This window comes from Pseudophryne corroboree, chromosome 8, assembly GCF_028390025.1.
Source record: "Pseudophryne corroboree isolate aPseCor3 chromosome 8, aPseCor3.hap2, whole genome shotgun sequence".
NCBI classification, from domain to species: domain Eukaryota; kingdom Metazoa; phylum Chordata; class Amphibia; order Anura; family Myobatrachidae; genus Pseudophryne; species Pseudophryne corroboree.
In genome coordinates this window covers 351,583,141-351,600,928 of record NC_086451.1, presented here as the reverse complement: position 1 = coordinate 351,600,928, position 17,788 = coordinate 351,583,141, and the positions used below count along the sequence as shown (strand labels likewise).

The window sequence follows — 17,788 nt, the reverse complement described above, 5'->3', positions numbered from 1 at the left end:
ATTAATAGTAGTTGACGTTTGCAGTCCATTTGCCCATTCTGCCGCCCAAACCAGGTGCTGAGCCACAAGATCTCTGTTGGATTTGGTCAGACACGAATCACTAGCTGCCACGTAGGGGCTGGTCAGTGCAGTCAGAGTATTACTACAGCACATGCAGATAGCCTGACTACATTTACCAATATGAGCAGTAGTTATCCATTGGTCTTTGTGGCCACACACACACTAATATAAGACATCTCTGAGAAATATCACAGTGCATTGGGCCGGCTTGGAAAATGTTTAAAAAGTCAGATACCAGACCTTGCTAGATAGACACGCTTCTGTTTTCGGTCATTTTACTTCCCACATAAAAGTTGTATAATATATAAACACAATTACTCTGCTTGGCCTCCACTACACACCATTGTCTGGTTATGTCATTAGGAAAGTTAAAGAAGTTCTGTATATTACAACACACAGCAGAGTCTCCTTTTTTCTTCCTGTAAATAAGGCACCTGCCATGTTCTATTGAAGAAGATACAGTACATGCAGTGAGTCATATCATCATTGTACATTGACAATATATTTCAGTGGTTCCCAAACTTTTTTGAATCACGGTGCCCTAGAGTATTAGAAAAAAAAATTACGGCACCCATAGGCCAAAAGTTTCTTATTTAGAAATAAATAATAAATTAAGTAAATTGTGTTTATATGTCACCCTTAGGTTCAGTTGTGTGGTGACGGACAGGATTTGCTTCTGTTTGTCCACATGTTTTATGATTGACTGTCACTAGCACTGGTTTTGCCTATTACATTGACCATAAATCATTTGAATTGGTCCTGGACCACCAATCCAAGGCACCGCTGCAAGTGTCCCGAGGCACCCCAGGCTGCCACGGCACACTGTTTGAGAACCACTGATATATTACATTATTATTGGGCCACAGTTTATACATAGTATACCTGTATATCTATCCATGTCTATAATATTATTGTACAATATGAAAACCTCCATCAAAAATTCAAGAACCATAACTATGTAGATAAAAAAGTTTATAACTTGCTGTTCTATTCACATGTATGCTATATTGAGAAGCCATTCTAATCAGTAGCAGGCTGATGTGAATCTTTGGCACACTTAGTCCACACATGTTGGTTCATTTGCTGTCCTCTGGTCTGGATTATCCATTAGGGTAGTCTAGACTCCTGCCTAGAGACCAGTGGGCAATAGGGGACCCTGATTTCCCTAACCTGACTTATCAAAGATTGGAAAGAGATATAGGGGGTCATTCCGAGTTGATCGCTCATTAACAGTTTTTAGCAGTCGTGCAAACGCTAAGCTGCCACCCTCTGGGAGTGTATTTTAGCTTAGCAGAAGTGCGAACGAAAGGATTGCAGAGCGGCTACAAAAAAAAATTGTGCAGTTTTAGAGTAGCTCTAGACCTACTCAGCGCTTGCGATCACTTCAGACTGTTCAGTTCCGGATTTGACGTCACAAACACACCCTGCGTTCGCCCAGCCATGCCTGCGTTTTTCCTGGCAAGCCTGCGTTTTTTCAAGCACTCCCTGAAAACGGTCAGTTGACATCCAGAAACGCCCCTTTCCTGTCAGTCACTCTCCGGCTGCCATTGCGACTGAAAAGCTTCGCTAGACCTTGTGTAAAAATACTTCACCCGTTGTTAAAGTACGTCGCGTGTGCGCACTGCGCCGCATGCGCAGAAGTGCCGCTTTTTCGCTTAATTGCTGCACTACAAACATTTTTAACTAGCAACTCGGAATGACCCCCATAGTACCAACCAATCAAATCCTGTCATTTTATAGGCTATATATTAAAAATGACAGGTAGGAGCTGATTTAGTTGGTACTTTATCACTCTCCGAGCTTTGATAAATCTGTCCCTTTTTTATCTCTCTCCACTTTATCTCTCTCCAAGCTTACATAAATCTCCCTCTTTATGTGTTAATTGACTACCGGATATAAGGCAGGGCTTCCCAATCCAGGCTCTTGGCTAGAGCGCTTTAGAGACCTAGGGGGAGATGTATGAAATCTTGGATAGACATAAAGCAGAGAGAGAGATAAAGTTTCACCAAATCAGCTCCTAACGCAGCCGGAGGTCCTTCCGGCTGCAGGGGGGAGGAGGAGGCGCCGGGGGCAGCCTGCTGCTGCTTCCCGGCGTCTGGGCAGTGTGAAGATCCCGGGGAGGTGACGGAGACCCCCCGCAGACCACCTCACAGGTATCGCGGGGGGGCCTCCATCACAGCATTGCGATATTGATCGCATATGTTAGTACATATGCGATCAACATCGTTGCGATAAGCGGCGAGGGGCGGCGATGTATCTTAATACATCCCGCCCTGAATCTGACTTTGCCGCAGCAGGACGTACAGTATGCTGTATGGTCAGGCTACAACATTTCCATTTATCAAAGTGTGAAAAAAGCAAGTAGAGGACTTAGATCACAGAACAATACATGTAACAAATACAACAGTACGTAGAATGAGTAAATATAATTCTGATACCATGACGTTGTATTTACCCCTGCTATGTGACAAAGTGCCAATTGCTGAGGTGTGTAATCCTCCCCTTCATGCTCTCTCTGTAGTGTTATGTAATAGGCAGGTGACATTTAGGTGTTTTCTCTATGCCATGGTAACCTGGCACACACACACTGTACTTATCTTCTCATTGCTGTAAGTGAGCACTGTGTTCCTGGCACACTGTGATGGGCAGGGTCATAGAGCTTATCAGCACTTCCTTTTGCCTGCAGTCAGGCTGACCTACTGTGTGCTGATGTGCAGTCCCCTGGGTCACTAGCGTAGCTTCACAGCCGAAAAGTCTGGTGTTCATAGGAAACAACTTCCCCTAGGAGTATTTGTGCAGGAAGACAGTTCCGCCACTTTTATTTAATGTTTAAAACAATTAATGTCCCCCCTGCATGTTATATGTGCTCAAGTTCCAGTCCTTCTTGTCTGACTCACATTTATTTGTTCCTGATCTAATAATTAACTATTGTCAAGGAAATATTTTCTGTACAAATTCTAAAAAGATTCTAAGATGTGGGGTTTTTTTTTACATTGGAAACAAATGGAAATAAAAAAAAAAAAAAAAAAAAATATATATATATATATATATATATATATTTAAAAATATATTTTTTGTTTTAAGTAATTTTTATTAAGGTTTCATACTGTACATTGCAATGTAACAAACTGTGGGGGTCATTCCGAGTTGATCGCTTGCTAGCAACTTTTTTGCAGCGATGGGATCAGGTTAAATCTCGGCAAAACTGCGCATGCGTATGCACCGCATCGTACGGGTACAAAGAGGATCGGTACTGGGCGATGGATTTAACGAAGAATCCATTTGCACAGCCGGTAACAAGGTGATTGACAGAAAGAGGGCGTTTATGGGTGTCTGGGAGTGCTTGGAAAAACGCAGGCGTGTCCAGGCGTTTGTAGGGCGGGTGTCTGACGTCAATTCCGGGACCAAAAAGACTGAAGTGATCGCAGCTGCTGAGTAAGTCCAGAGCTACTCAGAAACTGCAAAAAAACTTTTTTGTGCCATCGGCTGCAAAAGCGTTCGCACACTTGCAAAAAATACACTCCCCCATAGGCGGCGACTATCTGATCGCAGCACAGCAAAAAGTTGCTAGTGAGCGATCAACTCGGAATGACCCCCTGTGTTTACAATATTATTAAGCAAATCAACTTCAATCAGATATGGAGTCTTATTAAGGATCAAAGTACACCCAAGGCAAAAACGGATATAGCATTGTGATTTCCAAAGTAAACAGAAAACAGGATGGCCAGCTCATCCAAGAACGCAGTATCTGTGTACCCTCTGGTGAAGGCATAGATAGGTACAAGACAGTCATGCTTAGAAAGAAAGGGCACAGTTGTAGCCCAGGTACAGATGAAGTGTCAGCAGTGGCACATCCCCTGCACGTGATATGCATGAATGTGAGAAATGGATCCTTAGTTGGTGCTGTGTAGTTTCCTGTAAGCCATTGCAGATTGCTTCTTAGGAACTGTCGGTAATGTGTCTGTATAAGGCTAGTTCTAAGGTGTTTACACAGTGACTTGTCAATTATACCACTTGTGTTTTTAGCTTTACTGTTACTGTAAAAAGGGACACTTGCTTAAATAATAGTGGGATCTACAACTCCCCTTGATATACCAATACACATAGAATCCCTTTACCTAAAAATAGGAAACCTACAGTGAGGCTGAAAACTGGGCAAATAACTGCTTCTATGTAACACGTCACATTAACAAGCTGTACTGTATATATGAATTTGAGTGTTTGTTAGCTAATATAAACGAAGTGGAATTAAGCTTCTGATAAATATCATGCTGCTGTTCCAAACACATTTATTTCAAAGCAAGAAGATCTCTCCAAGTGCTAGTGTGTACTATAAAGGTTGATGGTTATCAGATTTATACGGTAAGTTGCGTTGTCATAATAAGTGAATCTACAATATGTTGTGTATACAGATTCACTGTGGAAATATTAAAGCCACTTCCCGCAGGAAGAGCTCTGATGTTAGGCACAGTATGTACGCCCAGGGGCGGTTTGGGATAGAAAACTAGCCCGGAAAATATATGGAAACACCCCTAATGAGAGTGGGGTATTTGGAGGGGGTGGGGACTGTCGAGGGGGATGGGATCTTTTCTCATAAGACCTGATTCTGAGGCTGGACGCCACTCTTCTTGTGTATCTTGCTGCAGTTGCGTCTGCTACTTTATGCTAATGTTACTACAGTGCCCTTCCCTGGTGTACATCCGTGCATCTGAATATACAAGGACTGAGATGCCCACTTTCCGTGTCTACAGAATCTGCAATAATGCTTTGTGCGTCTTTAGACGCCACCATCAGTCGCACCACTAACACTTTCACCATCCCTATGCTAGGTGCAGATCATCCGTCTGTGTATGGCCTCCAATGTGAGCAATTCAGCGTCTCTGCATTGAACTACTTTCAGCGACACTCCCGTCCCCTTACTATGTTATGTCTGAATCTGATTAGCCAACCCAATGTTAAGCCACTTCCCGAAGCATTATTGGCCTCTGCAGCTACCGCCATCTGAAGCTGGCAGTAGCCTATTGTAGCTGCTGTTAGGGATAGGCTGCGGGGGTGGGATTAGGGTTAGGCTGCGGGAGGGGATGGTTAGGCTGTGGGTAGGGAGGGTTTAAAGGAAGTGGGAGAGTTAGGATGTTGTTAAGGATGGGTAAGTTAGGCATACAATACTTACTAAAAAGTGTCAGGGTACTGACAGTAGGGATGCCGCTGTCAGTATTCTGGGCCTAATTCACACCTAATCGCCCCTCTGCAAATTAGCAGAGGTTTGCGATCAGATAAATCCCCGCCCAGACAGAGTGAACACCCGCCCCCTGCATGTCTGCGGACGCCTTGTGAAAATCTCTGCATACACCAGTCAGCTGCAAATACGTTCACAAGTCACTCACCATAAAATGATTTTTCCAGACTGTTCGTGCCCAGGACTTACTCCTACAGTGCGGTAGAAACAGGCTGATCGGGGCCAGAAGCGACATCACACACCCTCCCTGAAAACTCTTGGGCACACCTGCGTTTTTACTGCCACTCCCAGAAAACAGGCAGTTACCACCCCCAAACGCCCGCTTCCTGTCAATCAACTTGCGTACGCCTAGCAATCAAAAAAGTTTGGCCTCACGCGTGCACACTACGATCTGTATGAATACGCAGTCCATTGAAACGGGTCTGAATTAGGCCCTCAGACCAGCTTCAGCTGGCGTAATCACAGGGCTCACTGCGGTTTGGGTACTTCTTCACAGCTTTCTCTGCCCCTAGGAGCCAGCAGTGTGATCAGCTCTGTGTTTTTATACACTGCTCTCAGGCTGATCACTGTAGAAAAAAAGTTTATATATAAAAAAAAACCCACATAAAAAAAAAACAGGGTCTGGTGATCAGTGCCCGCCATGAGCTTTGGCCACCGATCCCCGGGTTTGGTGAGTATGATCACCTCTGGGGGGAGGTAGTCGCGATGGGGGAGGGGCGTCATCGGGGGTATTTTTTATGAATAACACCCCTATAATGCTGTGGAGTGGCATCGCAGGGACAGGGCTTCCTCACAAGCACTGTCCATGCATGCGATAGTTGATACATCAATGCAAAGTAATCAATGATCACATTGCGGATTGGGTCGTTTTTATCACATCCCATCTGCATCCTCAGATGTGGATGGTGATAGATCGGACCCTAAATGTCTGTAAAACTGTGCCACTAATCAGAGATATACTATATGTGTATACTAATGAGATTTTCAGACAACTAATAATAAATGTCTGCATAACATAATAACATTAACCAGCCTGCGTTCTGCTAACACGTGGGTCATAAAAATGAAATTACTATTTCTGCTGCGAGGTACACTGGGCTCCACAAGGAATAACATCGGGGTGTAGAGTAGGATCTTGATCCGAGGCACCAACAGGCTCAAAGCTTTAGACTGTTTCCAAGATGCACAGCGCCGCCTCCTCTATAACCCCGCCTCCATGCCAGTGAGCTCAGTTTGTAGTTGGTGCCTGCAGTAGCAGGTCACTTAACAGGGGGCTGCTTCAGGCAGCCTATTCTTAGCTTTAACTTTAAAGAAGAAGAGGATTCTACAAAGGGCTGCAGCAGGCTGTGTCTGATCGATGTCTCTGCTGCAGCTCCATCACCCCCAGTGGCGCTGTATACTCCTGCGCCGCGGTTTCCGGGTCACTACAGCAGAGGCACTGGCTTCTTCCCCTGTCCTCACATGAGTCACACGCACGCCGCAATCTCCTGGATCGCGGGGCCGCTGACAAGGGGGAGGTAAGGGGCTTCTGTGCCGCACTTTGCACCGCGATCCCGTGCAACCGTAAGAGGCGGGCCGCACGCGTGCTGGCGTGGACACATTACTGGGCTGTTGTTCCACTAGCCACCAGGGTGATTCTGTATGGGCACAGGTCAGGGGGGACGTTGTTCCATTTCCCCCCCTGCTATATTTACTGCCCGCATGCCCGGTGGGGATGCCAGCAGGGGGAGCAGGTTGGACCTGAGGCCCCTCCCCCCTGCCCCAGGGCGCCATTTCTGCAATGTTCCCACCCTGGAGCTGCTTCCTTCTCCCTCACTCCTGGTCAGCAGCCATTTCAGATAGAGCCTTGCTGTTCCTGGGATTGCTGGGGCAAATCCTCCTCTGTGGAACCGCCTGACTGCCAGTGCTGTGCTTCCTGCAGGACACTTGAGTATTCTACCTGTCACTGCGACTGTGTTAGTTAAGAAAGAGTGCATACTGTCAGGGTTGTGTGGTACAAACACCCTGTGATATACATCCAGTGCCTACTGCGTTTGTTATATCTATAGTTATCACATATAGCCATACTGTGTATTACCTTGTATTGCTAGTCCAGTGCAGTTTATGGTACATAATTTCTGCATGGTACGTTTGTGACTATATACGTGTGTGTGCATGTAGCTGCTGCGTGGTTGCCTTATTGCAGGGTATTTCACTCAGCGTGCTATTCCTATATTACTATACCTGTGGGGGCCAAGTGTTTCAGGTTTTCTCTGTTAATATAGGATTGTTTCACAAGATATGCTACTGGAGTATTTTTTACTTCAGAATTATAGTCACTATATGTTCTATTCCTGTTGAACCCTCGGTCTGTGCCAGCTTCGGCTGTTTCTCTGAGAGTTCTTACTCGGTATAGTGCTGCTACAAAAAAAAATTAATAACTTTTTCTACCGGGTTGCCCATTACTGTGTGCATTGTTATGTCTGCTACACGTGGCAACGACGTTGGGGCCTCTCCCACACTGCGTGGTAGTGAGGACACTGACGGAATGGAGGATAATTTAGCAGCTGAGAGTTCAGGTTCAGGGGCTTCCTTGCCCCCAGTGGGTCGGTAGCACTCGGGGCATCACAAGAACCACCTTGGGCTACATTTTCCACATTGTTAAACACGCTTGTAACTAAATTGACGCCCCCTGTGGGACCACCTACCCCAGATTATGGTCCCCGCTGTGAACCCGCCATGGGCGGATCAGCTTTCCACTCAGTTACAGCATTTGAACCGATCCATGTCCAAATCTGAGTCGTCTCCTAAAAGGGCCATTACCTCCTCCTGATCCGCGGCCTTAACTGACACGTCCTCTGAGGAGGACGATGCTTATACTGACCCCTCGGACACTGACGCTGATGTTTCAGATGCGGAGGGGAAATCGTCCGTGGGTGTCTCGGATTTGATTGAGGCGATACGGCTCATTCTTCAGTTGGCTGATGATTCTGAGCCTGAGACTGTCTCCAAGAAACCTGATAGGTTTAAGCGTAAAAAGGTGGTTAAGCAGGTTTTACCCTACTCTAAACACCTGATTGACATACGTGAGGAATCCTGGGAAAATCCAGGGACAAAGTTTACACCGAATAAGAGACTGTTGGCTCGCTATCCTCTCTCTGCGGAGGTGTGTAAAAATTGGGAAACCCCTCCCCCTGTAGATTCTCATGTGGCGCGTATGGTTGTTTCCTCTGCCCTGCCAGTAACTACCATCACCTCTCTGAAAGAACCGACGGATCGTCGGGTGGAGGGCTGTTTAAAGGCGATTTATACCCTTTCTGGGGCTGTACAAAGGCCAACTATTGCAGCGACTTGGGCTGCTGAAGCTGTTGAGGCGTGGGCTCAGGAACTCGAGGCGGAACTGCCTTCTGATGCATCTGAGCATGCTCGACAACGTCTCTCATATATTGCCACGGCTTCTCTGTACCTTAAGGAGGCGGCCTCCGATGCCGGAGTGCTCGCGGCCAAGGCTGCTACTGCTTCCGTTTTGGCCAGACATATCCTTTGGTTGAGAACCTGGTCGGTGGACTTGGATTCCAGAAAAACCCTGGAAGTACTTCCTTTCAAGGGAGACATTCTCTTTGGACAGAAGGCTAAAAGTATTTTCTCTCGGCCCTTTCGTACTCCAGGTAAAGCAAAAGGTCAGGTGTACCCAAAGCAAGCCCGTACTTCCAGGCCTGCCAAGCCCAGACCGAAGCGTGCTTGGGCCGCCCGTCAGCCAGCTTCAAAAACTGATAAGCCGGCCGCATGACGGGGCGGGCCTCCCTCTGGGGGATCCCAGGGTGGGGGGCCGACTTCTAGGTTTTACCCAGGAATGGTTGAAGACCACTTCGGATACCTGGGTGAGGGAAGTCGTTGCTCGAGGTTATGCCATACCCTTCAAGAATCGCACCCCTCATCGATTTTGCCTAACAGATGTGCCTCTGGATGCGGCAAAAGCAAACACGTTGCACTCGGTGGTACATTCCCTCCTGTCCACAGGAGTGGTGGTACAGGTGCCTCTGACTCAGAGGGGCAAGGGGTTCTATTCACCGCTGTTTCTAGTCCCAAAACCGAACGGGTCCTCGCGGACCATTCTCAATCTGAAGTCCTTGAACAAGCATGTGCGAATTTCCAAGTTCCGCATGGAAACGCTGCGCTCTATTGTTCTGGCCATGGAGCCCGGGGACTATATGGTCTCCCTGGACATACAGAATGCCTACCTACATATTACTATTGCGGTATCTCATCAGCAGTACCTGCGGTTTGCAGTGGGCAACCTTCATTACCAATTTCGGGCGTTACCTTTTGGTTTGACAACGGCTCCGCGAGTCTTCACCAAGGTTATGGCGGTCATGATTTGTTGATCCTGGCGAGTTCCCCAGAACTTCTCCTGTGTTATCTCGATTTGACAATCCAGTGCATGAAAGTCCACGGATGGCTGATCAACTAGAAGAAATCCTCCCTGGTTCCGGCTCGGAGCATGGTAGACCTGGGAGCGTTATTGGACACCCACAACCAGCGGTTGTTCCTGTCTCAGGAGAAAGTCCTGAAGCTTCAGGACAAGATCCGATGCTTCCTATCCCATCCGCAAGTGTCGATCCATTCGGCGATGCAAGTGCTAGGTCTCATGGTGTCGGCTTTCGACATGGTGGAGTATGCTCAATTCCATTCTCGCCCTCTGCAGAAGTTGATTTTGTCCAAGTGGGACAGCCTGCCTCACCGGATCAGATCTCACATGATCTCCCTATCTCCGGAGGTCCGTCTGTACCTGAATTGGTGGCTTCAGGACCAAAGATTGAGCAGGGGCCGTCCCTTCTGGATATCCAACTGGGTACTGCTGACAACGGATGCCAGTCTGAGAGGTTGGGGAGCAGTGTTGGAACAACACTCTTTCCAGGGTCGGTGGACCGAGGAGGAGTCTCTACTCCCGATAAACATTCTGGATCTGCGGGCAGTGTTCAATGCGTTGACAATGGCCCAGCATCTGATACAGAGCAGACCTGATCAAGTACAATTGGACAACGCCACCACGGTAGTGTACATCAATCATCAGGGCGGCACTCGAAGCCGCATGGCAATGAGGGAAGTATCAAGGATTCTTCAGTGGGCAGAACGCCATCTGCCGGCCATATCAGCAGTGTTCATTCCGGGCGTTCTGAACTGGGAGGCGGACTATCTCAGTCGTCAGGACGTGCACGCCGGAGAATGGAGCCTACATCCGGAGGTGTTTCAACTTCTCGTGGACAAGTAGGGTCTCCCAGATGTGGACCTGATGGCTTCTCGACACAATCACAAGGTTCCGGTCTTCGGAGCAAGGACAAGGGATCCTCAAGCAGCGTTCGTGGATGCTCTATCAATCCCGTGGAACTTTCGGCTCCCGTATGTGTTCCCTCCGGGGTCCCTCCTGCCCAGAGTAATACGGAAGTTCAAGCAAGAAGGAGGAAACCTGTTCTAGTCACTCCAGTGTGGCCCAGGCGGCACTGGTTCTCCGATCTACAGGGCCTCTCGTTGGATCGTTCCCTTCTACTTCCACAACGACCAGACCTCCTCGTTCAGGGCCCTTGTGTTTACCAGGATTTGGCCCGTCTGGCTTTGACGGCATGGCTCTTGAAGCTCCCATCCTGAGGGCCAAGGGTTTTTCTGAGGTGGTAGTTCAAACTATGTTTAAGGCCCGTAAGCCGGCTTCTGCTCGGATATACCATAGGGTCTGGAATGCTTACTTTACTTGGTGTGCGTCTCACAATCATGACGTTTTCAAGTTTAGTACGGCCAAACTATTGGCCTTTCTACCACAAGGCCTGGATTGAGGCCTTCGTCTGGCCTCCCTCAAGGTTCACATCTCGGCCTTGTTGGTTTGGTTTCAGAGAAAGATCGCTACCCTACCTGATGTCCATACATTCACTCAGGGTGTGCTGAGGATTCAGCCTTCTTATGTGCCACCTGTGGCCCCTTGGGATCTGTCGGTGGTTTTGGAGGCTTTACAAGAGACTCCATTTGAGCCTCTTACCTCTGCTGACCTTAAGTGGCTTTCCCTTAAGGTGTTGTTTTTGCTGGATATTGGTTCAGCTAGAAGGGTCTCGGACTTGGGCGCCTTATCCTATAAGTCCCCCTATTTGATTTTTCACCGTGACTGGGCAGTTCTTCGGACACGCCCAGGTTACTTACCCAAGGTGGTGTCTTCTTTCCACCTTAACCAGGAGATTGTGGTTCCGGCCTTTAATTCTCCTGAGTTGTCTTCCAAAGAGCGGTCTTTGGATGTGATACGGGCTCTCCGTATCTATGTGAAGAGAACTTCCTCCATTAGGAAATCCGATTCTCTTTTTATGTTATTTATTTTTCACAAACGTGGCTGGCCTGCTTCTAAGCAGACATTGGCCAGATGGATTAGAATGGTGATTGCACATGCTTATGTACAGGCTGGTCGTCCGGTTCTTGCTACCATCAAAGCCCATTCTACTTGGTCGGTTGGACCTTCTTGGGCGGCCCACCGTGGTGCGACCCATGAACAATTTTACATGGCGGCTACGTGGTCCTCGAGGAACATGTTTATTAGGTTCTATGCCTTTGATACTGCTGCTTCCCAGGATGCTTTTTTTGGACGCCGGGTTCTTGTGCCTGCTACAGTGCATCCCCTCCCATAAGGAACTGCTTTAGGGCATCCCCGATGTTATCCCTTATGGAGCCCAGTGTACCCCGCAACAGAAAACGAGATTTATGGTAAGAACTTACCTTTGTTAAATTTTTCTGCGAGGTACACTGGGCTCCACAAGGCGCCCACCCTGACGCACTTAGCTTTTTTGGGTTGGTATTGGCATAGCCGCTGACACCCTCTCCTGCGATGAGTGTGTGGTGTAATTGGCTACGAGCGGTTGTCGTCTCTGGTACCTGCTACTGCATTGGGCTGGTTAACTAAACTGAGCTCACTGGCATGGAGGCGGGGTTATAGAGGAGGCGGCGTTGTGCATCTTGGGAACAGTCTAAAGTAGAGGTTCTCAAACTCGGTCCTCGGGGGCACACACAGTGCATGTTTTGCAGGTAACCCAGCAGGTGCACAGGTGTATTAATTACTCACTGACACATTTTAAAAGGTCCACAGGTGGAGCTAATTATTTCTCTTGCGATTCTGTGAGGAGACCTGCAAAACATGCACTGTGTGTGCCCCCGAAGACCGAGTTTGAGAACCTCTGGTCTAAAGCTTTGAGCCTGTTGGTGCCTCGGATCAAGATCCTACTCTACACCCCAATGTTATTCCTTGTGGAGCCCAGTGTACCTCGCAGAAAGAGATTTAACAACGGTAAGTACTTAACATAAATCTCGTTTTTCCAGGGTCCCCACATGTTAGATTACAAACTTTTACCAAGGTGAAGAAATCCTTTCTAATCAACTGTATACTAATGCTGCTATTTTTACCATAGTTCACATTCTCCTGGATGGAGATTGTTGGAAAGACTTGAATAATAAGATCTTCCTGAATTAATGCGATTATGTTAACAGGATGTGTTCTTAACAAAAGTTCTGCGTGACATCCTTTCCTGGTGGACAGTTACAGTGTGTCTGTAGTTTGGCTGCTCCCAAGATCTGATTTTATCATCCTGTCAGACCACCATGACTGGGAAAACAGAACTGTCGGTGTGCACGCAGCCTGAATCAGAGATGGACGCGGTGTCAAAGCGTTCATACCTTTAAGCTTTTTGAAACTAAACAGTTAAAAAGACAGTTGATATCTTGTGATGGTGGAAAACACAACCTATGAAAGTTATTACCCAAAATGCCTACACTAATCTGCATTATGCTTACTCTATGCGCTCTTGGTTTTCTTTTTTATGTCTGTGTGGCTTGTCTATTGCTATATTACTTTAATCTTCTGTATTATGTGTATTGTTTTTGATGTCTGTAAAGTGCCTTGAGTCCTGTTGGAGAAAGAGCACATAGAAATTAAATAGTAGTTAGTATTATTATTGTTGCACAGTGTCAACAGGCTAATGCCCCAGGATGCCTCCTGCAAGCTTCTCTCCAAGGACGCAGTATTTGATATTCAGCTAAAATATGATCCATCTCAGTAACCCTCAGGTTATGCAGAAGGGAGAGTGTTGTTACACCCTCCGCGACCAGGAAATCTGCATTGGTAAAATGCTCACCATTGCCTCCCCTGTCCTGCCACCAAACAGCTGCAGTATTGCAGTCTTGCTGCGGCTTGGGGGCACTGCAAGCGAACTTACAGAAGGGGGGTCATTCAGATGCAGTTGTTTTTATTTTTTACTCCTGTTGCAGTGATTTGCAATATATGCAACTTCAGTTATGTGCTAATATGGGCAGAAGCTTACCCATGCAAAAGGACACCCACTGCGATCGCATAATTTTCGCATGGTGCCGCATGATTGCAGAAACATTGCTACCATTGTTGCACATCGGGTCGCAACACAGAGCCTGAGTACCTCTGTAGACGTGCAGACTGAGCTGGACCCCTGGGACAAACAGGCCTCTCCAGTAGCAAGAGTGATTGCAGCTGCTAATATATACACGACCAGAAAAAGCCATCCGATGGCTATTACATGCCTGCTTTCGCCTGGCTACTCCCCGTTACAACCCCCAAACACTGACTTTCTGTCACTCAAATCTTGCTGCGACTGCACTCGCCAATCAATCGATGCGTATGCACACTGCAGCTCACACACATGCACAGTGAGAACTGAACCCCCCTAAACATCACGCTCCGAGTGCTGGTTGGGACTTCCCGCCAGACTTTGAAACAAGAACGAGGCAAAACGTCATCATCCCGTTGTCGGAATCTCGTGGATTTTAAATCCCATATAAACAGCCGCATGTCGCACCATTTTCACTCCGGACTTGGAGTGTAAAGGAGACAGACCTCTGTCTCTCTCTGTAGGTGGTGGCGTCGGATGGGGTTAGTGTGTGCTCTGTAGGGGTGCTGCTGCAGTCACTGTGGTGTACCAGTGCTGTGTTAGGGGTGCTGTCTTGGCTGTCACTGGTTTTTCATGTGCTGCAGCTGTACATGGGTGTTGCTGTCCTGGCTGTCACTGTGTTGTACAGAGTGCAGGGGCACTGTCCTCCTGTATGCTGGAAAATCTATGGGTACTGCTGGCCCTATATGTTGTCAAAATTCAGGGGTGCAGTTGTTAAAAATTAAAAGCACACTGCTCCTGTATGCTTTAAAATATAGGGGTGCTGCTGGTCCTGTATGTTGTAAAAATTCAGAGGTGCACTTGTTAAAAATTAAAAGCACACTGCTCCTGTATGCTGTAACATATTAGGGTGCTGCTGGCCCTGTATGTTGTAAAAATTCAGGGGTGCAGTTGTTAAAAATTAAAAGCACACTGCTGTATGCTGTAAGATATAGGGGTGTTGCTGTTCAAATAACATTACACTGGCTCTGTATGCTGTAAACATTCAGGGGTGCAGTTGTTAAAAATTAAAAGCACATTGCTGCATGCTGTAAAAAAAATAGGGGTGTTACTAATCAAATAACATTACACTTGCCCTGTATGTTGTAAAAATCCAGGGGTGCAGTTGTTAAAAATTAAAATCACACTGTTGTATGCTGTAAAATATAGGGGTGTTGCTGTTCAAATAACATTACACTGGCCCTGTATGCTATAAAAATACAGGGGTGCAGTTGTTAAAAATTAAAAGCACACTGCTCCTGTATGCTTTAAAATATAGGGGTGCTGCTGGCCCTATAGGTTGTAAAAATTCAGAGGTGCAGTTGTTAAAAATTAAAAGCACACTGCTCCTGTATGCTCTAAAATATTGGGGTGCTGCTGGCCCTGTATGCTGTAAAAATTCATGGGTGCAGTTTTTTAAAATTAAAAGCACACTGCTGTATGCTGTAAAATACAGGGGTGTTGCTCTTCAAATAACATTACACTGGCCCAGTATGTTGTAAAAATTCAGGGTGCAGTTGTTAAAAATTAAAAGCACACCTCTGTATGCTGTAAAAAATAGGGGTGTTACTATTCAAATAACATTACACTGGCCCTGTATGCTATCAAAATTCAGGGGTACAGTTGTTAAAAATTAAAAGCACTGCTGTATGCTGTAAGATATCGGGGTGTTGCTATTCAAATAACATTACACTGGCCCTGTATGTTGTCAAAGTTCAGGGGTGCAGTTGTTAAAAGTTAAAAGCACACTGCTGTATGCTGTAAAATATAGCGCTGTTGCTGTTCAAATAACATTACATTGGCCCTGTATGCTATAAAAATTCAGGGGTGCAGTTGTTAAAACTTAAACGCACACTGCCGTATGCTGTAAAATATAGGGGTGTTGCTGTTCAAATAACATTACACTGTCCCTGTTTATTGTAAAAATTCAGGGGTGCAGTTGTTAAAAATTAAAAGCACACTGCTGTATGCTGTAAAATATAGGGGTGTTGCTGTTCAAATAACATTACACTGGCCTTGTATGTTGTAAAGATTCAGGGGTGCAGTTTTAAAAAATTAAAAGCACACAGCTGTATGCTGTAAAATATAGGGGTGTTGCTGTTCAAATAACATTACGCAGGCCCTGTCTGCTATAAAAATTCAGGGGTGCAGTTGTTAAAAATTAAAAGCACACTGCCGTATGCTGTTAAATATAGGGGTGTTGCTGTTCAAATAACATTACACTGGCCCTGTTTATTGTAAAAATTCAGGGGTGCAGGTGTTAAAAATTAAAAGCACACTGCTGTATGCTTTCAAATATAGGGGTGTTGCTATTCAAATAACATTACACTAGCCCTGTATGCTATAAAAACTCCAGGGGTGCAGTTGTTAAAAATTAAAAGCACACTGCTGTATGCTGTAAAATATAGGGGTGTTGCTGTTCAAATAACATTACACTGGCCTTGTATGTTGTAAAGATTCAGGGGTGCAGTTTTAAAAAATTAAAAGCACACAGCTGTATGCTGTAAAATATAGGGGTGTTGCTGTTCAAATAACATTACGCAGGCCCTGTCTGCTATAAAAATTCAGGGGTGCAGTTGTTAAAAATTAAAAGAACACTGCTCCTGTATGCTGTAAAATATAGGGGTGCTGCTGGGCATGTATGTTGTAAAAATTCAGAGGTGCAGTTGTTAATTAAAAGCACACTGCTCCTGTATGCTGTAAAATATTGGGGTGCAATGAAAATCAATGTACACTGGCCCTGTTTTATATGCTGCAATTATTCTAGGGTGCACTGAAAGTCAATGTACACTGGCCCTGTCTTGTACGCTGTAATTATTCCAGGGTGCACTGAAAATCAATGTACACTGGCCCTGTCTTGTATGCTGTAATTATTCCAGGGTGCAGTGAAAATCAACGTACACTGGCCCTGTCTTGTATGCTGTAAAATTACAGGGGTGTTCTGAAAATACAGGGGTGCTGGCACTGTCTGCGGCTGCGATGTCTAGGCCTGACCTTCACAACACTGTATGGGAAGAAGAGACTCCTACCACCATTTGCACACCCCCTGCAAGTGTTGGGAGGAGCACTGCCAGTCTAGTTGCTGATATTCAGATTTAGGATGTCACTGTAGAAGTACACCAGGATGAGGAGGATATGGTTGTACAGTAGCTGGCGCTGCGGAGGAAGTTGACGATGAGGATTCTGTTGGTGATGTGGTTTGTTTGAATAAGGCACCAGTGGAGACAGTTGTTGGCCATGGGATGAAAAAGCCCATTGTCATGCCTGTGCAAAATACCAAAAAAGCCACCTCTTCGGTGTGGAATTATTTCTCCACAAATCCGGACAACAGGTGTCAAGCCATCTGTTGCCTTTGTCAATCCATAATAAGTAGGGGTAAGGATGTTAACCAACTTGGAACATCCTCCCTTATACGTCACCTGCAAAGCATTCATCATAAGTCATTGTCAAGTTCAGAAACTTTGGGTAATAGCGTAAGCAGTCCACTGACACCTAAATGATGTGGTTTTGTTTGTTTGAATATTATTTCTCTGTGAGGATGAGGATGTAAACACTGAAGGGGAGGAGGGGGGGATCTGAGGATGAGGACAACATCTTGCCACTGTAGAGGCAGTTGGTTTGTTTAAGTGTGCATGTCCTGTTTATGCAACATAAGTGTGGGTGGGAGGGCCCAAGGACAATTCCATCTTGCACCTCTTTTTCTTCTTTGCATTATGTGCTCTTTGGGGCCTAGTTTTTAAAACTGCCATCCTGTCTGACACTGCAGTGCCACTCCTAGATGGGCCAGGTGTTTGTGCCGCCCACTTGGGTCGCTTAGCTTAGTCATCCATCTACCTCTTTGTACCTCTTTTTCTTCTTTGCATTATGTGCTCTTTGGGGCCTAGTTTTTAAAACTGCCACCCTGTCTGGGACTGCAGTGCCACTCCTAGATGGGCCAGGTGTTTGTGCCGCCCACTTGGGTCGCTTAGCTTAGTCATCCAGCTACCTCATTGCACCTCTTTTTCTTCTTTGTATTATGTGCTCTTTGGGGCCTAGTTTTTAAAACTACCATCCTGTCTGGCACTGCAGTGCCACTCCTAGATGGGCCAGG

General features: G+C 46.3%; 1 protein-coding gene across 1 annotated transcript in view; it reads left to right on the top strand.

The window, feature by feature from the left end:
* LOC134949112 (interleukin-13 receptor subunit alpha-1-like) overlaps positions 1-17,788 on the top strand; it is a 144,500-nt gene that overhangs the window by 113,096 nt on the left and 13,616 nt on the right. The window lies entirely within an intron of this gene.